Here is an 11,858-nt window from a genome sequence, read left to right as displayed (position 1 = left end):
CTATATTTCATAATTCTTTATATATTTTAAAACTTGTCACGTGTGTGTCTGCTACCGCTCCCTTCACTCTCTATGGGGCTGCAGGAAATAGGTGAGCACAGCAGTCTATTATCTCCAGAAGTCCTAGAGAGTTGAATGGAGCCACAGCGGACATGTGCCATAGCCAATCCATTCAAAAGGGGAAACTCAGGTCCCCCGTTCTCTTCATAGGCGTGGGTCCCACACTTATCCATTATCCTGTGACTATGAGATAAGTGGGCTTTATGGAACAAGCCTTTTAATTTGCTGTCTGCAGAGGGTATTGTGGTAGCTGCTGTAAGGTCAGATGTTGATATGTGGATGCCGGTGCAGTACCCTATAGGACAAATGCAAAGAGTTGACCAGTGCTAAATGAGTTAATGCAATGTTCTTAATGTTGTGATTTATTGTGTTCATGTGAACTCAGTAGCAATGTCTTGGCAAATTATTGGTTAAGAAATTGGCAGACTGTGTTTACGTTACCAGGATGATGAACTGTTTCTGCCCCCTTGTTAAGAGTTTAGCACAGCCTAGTCTGAGGGGACCTACAGGAGAGACTGGAAGTCTGGAACCCTCAAGGCTGTGCAGTGGATAGGTAACAGCAAGGTATTGTGCATGTCTATGGCACAAAGACTTTTCTGACGTGGAAAGGGAATACTACTAAAGCATCCTCCATACTTTGACTTGGTTAAAAGTATAACTTCTGCACCTTCAGTCCGGGAACTGCCGAAGCACTTGATAACCTCATTGCATGTCTATGGTTCTGTTGAGAGACTGTAAGGAGTTCTTTAGAGAGAAGCAGGGATTACCAACTACCATCATTGTTGCTGCCTGTACGCTGTTATGGAGGGAGGATTGCACTGTGATTTATCTTGGAACTGTGCCTTTGTTTCCATATGTACTACTGCTCCTATCACTAACTCAGCAAAGAGAGAGACTTTATTGCATCCAGTGGGTCTGGTTATTCACTCCACCATATATCTGCCGGCATCGTCCCCTTCATGTAAACTCCTACCTTGCACAGCCAGCCAAACTGCTCACCACCAAGAGCACCTCAACTATCATCAGGCAGAGGTGGGACCTGTACCCATCTGACATTAGGGCATAACCTACCAGTATACCACCAATGTGCAAGATGGGCCAACCCTTTAAAAGAGTTTCCGAGCCACAAAGGACCCCTGCCAATCAGCTGTTTGAGATGGCACTGGTGCTCACAGTAGCAATGTGGTCTTCTCTCTGCTTACCAAGCACAGTGCTGTTCATTTCGCACATCACTGCGCCTAGGCCATGTGACCAATGAGCGTGATGTCATATGCCTTGAAAAAGCTATGAGCGGCGCTACCTTCTCAAACAACTGATCAGCGGGGGTCCTAAATAGTATAAAAGCCCTGGATAATCCCTTTTAGGCCTCATGCACACGACCGTGGTGTGTTTTGCGGTCCGCAAATCGCGGATCCGCAAAACACGGATGGCGTCCGTGTGCGTTCTGCAATTTGCGGAATGGCACGGACAGCCTTTAATATAAATGCATATTCTTGTCCGCAAAGCGCGGACAAGAATAGGACATGTTATATTTTTTTAGCGGGGCCACGGAACGGAGCAACGGATGCGGACAGCACACGGAGTGCTGTCCGCATCTTTTGCAGCCCCATTGAAGTAAATGGGTCCGCATCCGAGCCGCCAAAACAGCGGCTCGGATGCGGACCAAAACAGCGGCCGTGTGCATGAGGCCTAAGTTTGAACATTGCAATCATAGCAAGTATGTACCTTTTAGGAGTGAACTGTCCTTTTGCCTGGCACTCTGCCTATATAACATGGGGGCAAAGCAGCGGGTGTGGACCCAAGGGGTTAATGAATGGATTTGGCTTAGGACTACTTCTAAGGGTGTTATCTAAGTGGCCACCGTGATTTTCACTGTTTCACCCCTATACAAGGATTTGGTCTTTGCGGCATGAAAACCACCAGGCTGTTACCTCTTGGAGTAGTAGTCTATGTTCAGTGGCAGCTGATTCAAAAGATGGTTCAAGACAGTCAAGAGACACGAAGGGGCCAGGCAAAATTGTAGCCAGTGGAAAAGCTGAGATCTGGGCAGGCAGAGTTCCTTTAATCCAGTAAAGAGACAAATGGTCAGGGCAGGCGGCACAGGTTAACAGGTGGAACAGGTTCAACACACTCAGGTACAGAGGACAGAATACCTGGACTAAACCAGCTAGAGACCTTATTGCTGTGGCCGCTTCACACAGGGCAAGGCGCCCTAAACAATGCTGGACAGGCCACTATTAGTGATGAGCGGCATAAGCAATATTCGAATTTGCAATATTTTGCGAATTTTTGGCCGAATATTCACCATGAATTTGCAAATTATTTACTTGATTGCGAAAATCGGCAATGTAATATATTTGCGATAAAAATTCCCGATTAGAATATTTGCGATCAACACTAAGGGGTAGGCAACTTTCTTATTGGTTGCTAGGGATGTTGCTAAGTGCCGATATTCCCTATAAATTCGCGATTAGAATATTTGCGATCAATACTATTCATGAATACGAATATATAGCACTATATTCTAAATATTCGTGAATTCTCGAAGTGGCGAAATTCACGATTAAAATTCACGATTCGAATATTCGCGCTCAACACTAGCCACTATTGGCTTGGGACAGACTAGACACTTAATGCATTTTGGTTCTGTATGAAGGTGTATAGGTACTACATGACACTTATTTTATTTGGACACTGTTTGGCACTATTGTAAGGGCACTGTTTATATAGACAATGTATGGCGCTAGTGGTAGGGCACTGTGATCCTTGCTGATATGTGCACATCTACCACACAACTTCATGCAGCCTTAAAGTGGTCCTCTCACTTCAGCAAATGGCATTTATCACGCAGAGAAAGTTAATAGAAGGCACTTACTAATACTTTTTCCTATAGTGTACGAGCACGACCACGGCTGCTAGATTGCAGGGTGGTCATAACCCCTGGATACAAGCAGTGTATAATGTGATGGAAAAATGAATGCAGGCAGCAGAGAAGGCAATATGGACAATCACGATACCTTAGTAAGTGCCCACTTGTACAGAGCCTTCCCAGGCCTCTGCTGCACACAGACTCTTCCTCCTCCTAACAGTCTGGACTGGGCTCTTATCCCAGACTGATTGTTCCACCTCCTGCGGCCTCTGACCTGCTGATTGACAGCGAAGAAATGGAAACTCCTGCCATATCTCTCCCCTAGCAGCCGTGAGGCCTGTCACTGCCTCACAATATGCAAATTAACATAAAAGAGACATATCTTGCTTGTGTGACCAGAGAAGAGTCATATTTTCAAGCTCTGACTCATCTCAGGTTAATTTGCATATGTATCAAATCGGTTTTTATACACAATAAAAGCACACAGAGCTATGGGGACTAGGTATTGCGGATTTGCTAGCGGCCATCTAGCAACCCATGTCCTCAGCTCTATACCCCAAAATCCCGGTGACAGGTTCCCTTTAATAAAACAATAAGTGAATGTACTGCACACAAGTACAGCCAACCTCAGCAAAAATATCACTAATCCTTTCACCTCCTTTATCTGCAGCTGTCCTGTGTAGCTACCAAGAGTGGGCTGTCCTGATGACCCACACCAAATTCTCAACTGGGTTTGCTTTCCCTTTTTCTTTCTCTGACTAAAACCTCACATGCTGACTACTACATATTATTGCATATTGTTTATGCTGATATACTCAAAATTCCCACTCCATAGAAAATGTACGCACTTTGTTATACAAACCCACACCCAAGCAGACCCAAGACGTAACATCTTAGGTGACTTAGGTGAAGGTGGAAGACTATGCTCTAACCCAGGTGTCTACATTTCACTGCTACATCCCTGTCAAGACTTTCCTAAGCATAGCGTCTCACCGATCCCAATTTATAACATCCTCCAGTGGTGTACATGGAATGTAATTGCATCCTGTCCCCAGCAGAGCTTACAGTCTCATATTTAGAGATGGCCTTGCGGTTCGCCCGGCAGTCATTTCACGGCAAACTTTGCTCGTTTGCGGTTCACCGAACAGGCGAACATATGGCGATGTCCGCTGGCGCCATATTCTTAGCTTTGTGAAGAACTTTGACCCATGACACATCCATCAGGTGGGACAGGACAGCCAATTGAGACGTTTCAGCACATGGACACACCTCCTACCCTTTAAATAAACCCGATCTGGCCGCCATTTTACATTCTGTGTTTTGCCAGTGTAGGGAGAGGTTGCTGTGTGGAGCAGAGACAGACTGTTAGGGACACCAAACGCTAGCTAATAGGGCCACAAAAGTCCTTTTAAGGACTGGTATAGGTGTGCTATCGATAGGTGTGACTTATACCTATGTGTGTGAGGGGTGTGATATACCTATAATATACTTTCTAACATAGAAAGTATATTATAGTGCATTTGTATTGTGCAGCAGTTGTGTGTGGTTCTGCTGAGATACCGCAGCTAGATAGAGGGATAAACGCTATTGGAATACCTAATTGCAACTTGTGTGATATATATCTGTTGCCCCCAAAAATAAAACTGATTGAGGGGTGTGATATACCTATAATATACCTTCAAACATAGAAAGTATATTATAGTGCATTTGTATTGTGCGGCAGTTGTGTGCGGTTCTGCTGAGATACCGCAGCTATATAGAGGGACAAATGCTATTGGAATAAATAATTGCAACTGGTCTGATATACCTGTTGCCCACGAAAAAAACAGATTGAGGGGTGTGATATACCTATAATATACCTTCTAACATAGAAAGTATATTATAGTGCAAATGTGCAGCAGTTGTGTGCGGTTCTGCTGAGATACCACAGCTAGATAGAAGGACAAACGCTATTGGAATAACTAATTGCAACTGGTGTGATATACCTGTTGCCCCCCAAAAAACTGATTAAGGGGTGCGATATACCTGTTTCCACAAAATACTGATAGAGGGGATTGATACACCGGCTTCCACCAAATATTGATTGAGGCCTGCGATACACCAGCTTCCACCAAATATTGATTAAGGGGTTTGATATACCATCTTCCAGCAAATACTCATTAAGGGGTTCTATATACCTGTTTCCACAAAATACTGTTAGAGGGGATTGATATACCAGCTTCCACCAAATATTGAGTGAGGCCTGCGATACACCGGATTCCACTAAATATTGATTAAGGGGTTTGATATACCAGCTTCCAGCAAATACTCATTAAGGGGTTCTATATATCTGTTTCCACAAAATACTGATAGAGGGGATTGATATACCGGCTTCCACTAAATATTGATTGAGGCCTGCGATATACCTGCTTCCACAAATACTGCTCTTCTATAGGGACTTTTTTACAGTGTCATTTTGAAAAAGACAGGCAGAGGAAGAGGCAGGCTATTCCGCAGGGGTGGTAGCGGTCAGGCAGGTGCACCAGGCCAGAGACTAAGTGGGAAGTTGGAGAAGGTGCGTGTGATTACATCAAAGGACGCACCAGAGTTGGTTGAGTGGCTCACTCAGCCTTCCACTTCTGCACCCTCCTCATCCTCTGTATCTGCACCCTCCTCACTCTCTGCTGATTGCACCCCCAAAGATACCACCACCATCAACACCATAGCCCCTCCACTCGAGTCAGAGGAATTATTTTCCCATCCTTTCGCAGACCTTACCAATTCGCAGCCATTCTTGGCATCGGATCAGGAAGAGGAGGTAGCAACGGCCGCCACCCAGTGGTCTGACGACAGTACCCAGATCAGCCCAATGACAGAGGTCCCCGCTGTTGCTGCCTACTTTGAGAACTCTAATGTCAGTGGTGGTGAAGGTGACGATGATGACGTGTCAATGGATGTCACGTGGGTGACCACAAGAGAGGAAGAGGAGGGGAGTTCAGAAGGAGAGACGGAGCAGCAGATAGGGGGTAGGAGGAGGAGAAGCAGGCAGAACTTGCAGTGCACAGGAGGCAAAAAGCAGACTGCAAATGTATCTGGAGCGAGCCATCCACCATGCACGGTCACATCTGGCGCTCCCAGGACGCCGTCACATGGCTACGCAGTGTGGGCTTTTTTTAACGTGTCAGCTGCTGACAATAGTGTTGCCATCTGCAGCCTGTGCTGTCAACGCATAAGTCACGGTAAGCCCAACACTCACCTAGGGACGACTGCTTTAAGAAGGCACCTGGCCTCCCATCACCGAGCCCAGTGGGAGCAACGCCATCAGAACCCACAAAGCCACACTCCCAGTGCTCCACGTCCTACCTCTTCTCCTTCTCCTCTCTCCTCCAATTTGTCCTCCACTCCACCATCCACCATGCCATCGTCACGTTCATCTGGCAAAATGCAGGCTATTGTGGCCCAAATGTTCGAACGTAAAAAGTTGATGATGCCGGATAACCCTCTTGCCCAACGGCTGAACGCTGGCTTCTCAGAACTGCTAGCCCGCCAACTACTGCCATATAAACTGGTGTACTCTGAGGCCTTTAAAAAATTAGTGGCCATTGGCACACCTCAATGGAAGGTCCCCGGAAGGAAATATTTCTCCCAGAAGGGCATCCCAGAGCTATATGGCCATGTTCAGCAGCAAGTGAATGTATCTCTGGCATAAAGTGTCGGTGCCAAGATACATCTGACCACAGACATGTGGTTTAGCAAACACGGGCAGGGAAGGTACATGACTTTTACTGCCCAACCCGTGGCACCCGTGTGGATTTGGTGTTACTTCCACTGATTGCATGCAGGCCTGCCTCTTCTTCTCCTACTCCATCTCCTCCTCGGCTGACTCCTCCTTTTTTACTGCTACCGCCTCTTCCGCTGTATCCCCCAAGCTCCCCAGAACCTATTCGACCTGCCAGATGAGACGTTGCCATGCTATCCTGTGGTTATTGTGGCTGGAAGCCAAGAGCCACACCGGTCCTGCACTGCTTTCAGCTCTGCGTCCGTTAACGACTACCTGTACAAGCTCTGCAGCAGGACAGGTTCTATAGAGCTTGGTTCCTTTTCACTGCGCCAGAGGCTGCTTATCCGTGACACATGCAGACTTCTGCAGCCATTTGATGAGATCACCAAACTGGTCAGTCGCAGCCAGGGCGCCATCAGTGACATCGTACCTTATGACTTCTTTCTGGAGCGTGCATTGCGTCATGTCATTGATTAAGCCATCGAGGAGCAGGAGCTGGAAGATGAGAAAGTCGCAATGCTGAATGAATTCCCATGGGGGGCTACTCCATCTGAGACAAGTCAGCAGAAGTATGAAGAGGAGTCGGAGGAGTATGGTGCCTGGTGGGAGGAGGAGGAGCAAGAAGAGCAGGCTTTAAACTTTTCTGGGATCCCTGGTGTTGTCCGTGGATGGGGGAAGGAGACCGAGGACAACATTCTCCTGGGCGATGAGCAGGAGCCAGGGCGCTCCACCGCTTCCAATTGCAAATGGGGGCCTTCATGCTCCAGTGTTTGAAGAGGGACCCCCGTATAAAATGCATAAAGGGCAAGGACCAGTACTGGGTGGCAACTTACTTATACCCCCGGTACAAGCACAAAAAGGCGGACATGTTACCAGCATCACAAAGGGCTGTCAGAAAGCAGCATTTCCAGGCTTTGCTTTGAGAGATGCTGCATTCTGCTGTTGCGGGCACTGGCAGAGGAATTTGCACCCACAGAGAAGCAGTTGCGGGTACAAATCCTACCGCACATGCAAGAAGAGGGCGGTTTGAAGATGTGTTGGTCACTTCAGATATGAGATCATTCTTGTAGCCAACCCATCGACAGCCGCCCTCCAGATCCAGCCTCAGGGAACGCCTAGACCAGCAGGTATTCGACTACATCGGGTTAACAGCCGATGTGGACGCTCTGAGAAGCGAGGAACCCCTTGACTACTGGGTGTGCAGGCTTGACCTGTGGCCAGACCTGGCACAATTTGCCATGGAACTCTTGGCTTGCCCCCCGTCAAGTGTCCTGTCCGAAAGGACGTTCAGTGTAGCAGGGGGGATCGTGATCGATAAGCGCACTCGTCTTGCTCATGACAGTGTGGACTACCTCACATTTCTGAAAATAAATGAGGCATGGATCTCGGAGGAATTCAACACCTTTTTCCGTCCAGTGAATGCCTAATGTTTGGGGCCTGTACTCCACTGGCCTGCAGTAAAATTGGTATGCAATGACCATCTAATATACATCCAGCCACATAATCACTTGATCTTTTCTGTACGGTGAATGCCAAATTGTTGGGGCTTCGGAGGAATTCAACACCTGTGACGACCACGTGTTATCGAATTTCACCTATTATGTTTTGGGGGGTTTTCAAGAGGGGGGATTTCATTAGCCATGTTTTTAATCCAATTTTATTTTTTAGGTTCTTTAAAACATATGTATTTGACATGTATTTGTACTGGCCTGCAGTAAAATTGATATCCAATGACCATCTAATATACCTGCAGCCACATAATCACTTGTTCTTTTCTGTACGGTGAATGCATACATTTTGGGGCCTGTAATCTAACTGGCCAACAGTAAAATTGTTATACGGTGACCACCTAATGTACCTCCAGCCACACAATCACTTGTTCTTTTCTGTACGGTGAATGCCTAATGTTTGGGGCCTCTTCTCCGCTAGCCTGCAGTAAAATCGATGTCCAATGACCGTCTAATATACCTCCAGCCACGTAATCACTTGTTCTTTTCTGTAAGGTGAATACCTAATGTTTGGGGCCTGTACTCCACTGGCCTGCAGTAAAATTGAGATCCATTGACGATCTAATATACTTCCAGACACATAATCACTTGTTCTTTTCTGTACGGTGAATGCCTAATGTTTGGGGCCTGTACTCCACTGGCCTGCAGTAAAATTGAGATCCATTGACGATCTAATATACTTCCAGCCACGTAATCACTTGTTCTTTTCTGTAAGGTGAATTCCTAATGTTTGGGGCCTGTACTCCACTGGCCTGCAGTAAAATTAATATCCATTGACTGTCTAATATACCACCAGCCACATAATCACTTGATGTTTTCTGTACGGTGAATGCCTAATGTTTGGGGCCTGTACTCCACTGGCCTGCAGTAAAATTGAGATCCATTGACGGTCTAATATACTTCCAGCCAAATAATCACTTGATCTTTTCTGTACGGTGACTGCCTAATGTTTGGGGCCTGTACTCCACTGGCCTGAAGTAAAATTGGTATGCAATGACCATCTAATATACCTCCCTCCACATAATCACTTGTTCTTTTCTGTAAGGTGAATGTCTAATGTTTGGGGCCTGTACTCCACTGGCCTGCAGTAAAAATTGATATCCATTGATCGTCTAATATACCTCCAGCCACATAATCACTTGATCTTTTCTGTACGGTGAATGACTAATTGTTGGGGCCTCTGAGGAATTCAACATCTGTGACGACCACGTGTTATCGAATTTCACATATTATGATTCGTTTTTTTTTTCAAGAGGGGGGATTTCATTAGCCATGTTTTTAATCCAATTTTTAATTTTTAATTCTTTTAAACATATGTATTTGACATGTATTTGTACTGGCCTGCAGTAAAATTGATATCCAATGACCGTCTTGAGAAAAGAATTAGATCGTACATCCACAAGCTTAGCTTTGATCTATAACTGCTTCTCAGCAAAATTAACATCGGTTCTCAGCGCAATAATTAGTGTACGGCCCCCTATACTGCATGCTATATAAGAGGCGTTAGTGTACTTTTTGATCAAAAGGCATAAGTCCACTCACCGCGCCAAGGTTGCCTCTTGGAGTGGGAGCTACTCTAAATATGGCGCAGTACTGCCTGGCGACCGCCAGCGACACAGCTCCGCACCAGCAGGCAGCGGGATCCAGCCTCCAAACTGCACCCCTGCTGCCTGGCAATGCCACCCTGGCACCGGGTCCCACCAACCCACCAGCGCAGGGCCACAGCAACAACAGCCGCCACCCAGCACCGCACCGTGTGAACAGTTGTCAAAGCTCACATTGTTACCTGCTCTCAGAGACTCAGACTGAGGGCTGGTAGGTCACTTCACATTTATATTCAGGCTACTGCTAATTAAAAGCACCTGTACCGAATGGGAGGAGTGCTGATCGTGGACAGAATAATTATACATGATTAAAAAAAAAGAGAGAAAAAAGAATTAGATCGCACATCCACAACTGCTTCTCAGCAAAATTAAAATTGCTTCTCAGCACAATAATTACCGTACGGCCCCCTATACTGCATGCTATATAAGAGGCATAAGTGCTGGGTGCCGGCTGTTGTTGCTGTGGCCTTGTGCTGGTGGGTTGGTGGGACTCGGTGCCAGGGTAGCATTGCCAGGCAGCAAGGGTGCTGTTTGGCGGCTGGATCCCACCGCCTGCTGGTGCAGGGCTGTGGCGCTGGCGGTCGCCAGGCATTGCCGCGCCATATTTAGAGTAGGTCCCACTCCAAGAGGCAACCTTGGCGCGGTGAGTGGGCTAATGCCTTTTGATCAAAAAGTACACTAATGCCTCTTGTATAGCATGCAGTATAGGGGGCCGTACACTAATTATTGCGCTGAGAACCGATGTTAATTTTGCTGAGAAGCAGTTATAGATCAAAGCTAAGCTTGTGGATGTGCGATCAAATTCTTTTTTCTCTCTTTTTTTTTTACTCATACTTGATCTTTTCTGTACGGTGAATGCATAATTTTTGGGGCCTATAATTTTGGCCAACAGTAAAATTGTTATACGGTAACCGCCTAATGTACCTCCAGCCACATAATCACTTGTTCTTTTCTGTACAAGGAATGCCTAATGTTTGGGGCCTATACTCCACTGGCCTGCAGTAAAATTGATATCCATTGACCGCCTAATGTACCTCCAGCCACATAATCACTTGTTCTTTTCTGTACGATGAATGCCTATTGTTTGGGGCCTGTACTCCACTGGCCTGCAGTAAAATTGTTATCCATTGACCGTCTAATATTCCTCCAGCCACATAATCACTTGATCTTTTCTGTATGATGAATGCCTAATGTTTGAGGCCTGTACTCCAGTGGCCTTCAGGAAAAATGTTTATCCATTGACCGCATAATGTACCTCGAGCCACATAATCACAATTTATTTTATGTCAGGTGAATGCCTAATTTTTACGCCCCGTACTCCTGTGTAGAGATGTCCTTGCGGTTCGCCCGGTGGTCGTTTTGCGGAGAACTTTGCGTGTTCGCGATTCGCCGAACGTGCGAACATATGGAGATATTCGCGCCCGCCATATTCTTTTGCATTGTAAAGAACTTTGACCCATGACACTTCCATCAGGTGGTACAGGACAGCCAATTGAGACGTTTCAGCACATGGACATACCCCCTACCTTATAAATAAACCTGATCTGGCTGCCATTTTACATTCAGTGTTTTGTCAGTGTACGGAGAGGATGCTGTGTGGAGCAGGGACAGGCTGTTAGGGACACCAAACGCTAGCTAATAGGGCCACAAAAGTCTTTTTAAGGACTGGTATAGGTGTGCTATCAATAGGTGTGATCACAGAGGGGTGCAATATACTTATAATATACTTTAATAATGAGTCAAAAACACATAGTTGTATATAGTGATCACCTGGAAGTCAGGGGCCTAGGGGCTAGGGGCTTACTAGGGCCATTTTTATATAGGGAAAGGTTCCGGACGGGGTCGCTCTTATCAGGGCGGGTGGTCTGTGGTTAGGCTATCAGGGCCAGAATAGCACCCCCCTGTAGGGCAATATCAGGGACAGTTCTTTGCCCACCATGTCCTTCAATACCACATCATCATCTAGCCCAGGGATAGATGTTTTTTGCTTTCCCTCCGGGATTCATGGATGTGCACTGGAACCCCCCGGATTGTGGTAAGACATATGGTTTCTGATT

This window comes from Bufo bufo, chromosome 3 (assembly GCF_905171765.1).
Source record: "Bufo bufo chromosome 3, aBufBuf1.1, whole genome shotgun sequence".
In the NCBI taxonomy this organism is placed as follows: Eukaryota; Metazoa; Chordata; class Amphibia; order Anura; family Bufonidae; genus Bufo; species Bufo bufo.
This window is presented reverse-complemented; position numbering follows the sequence as displayed.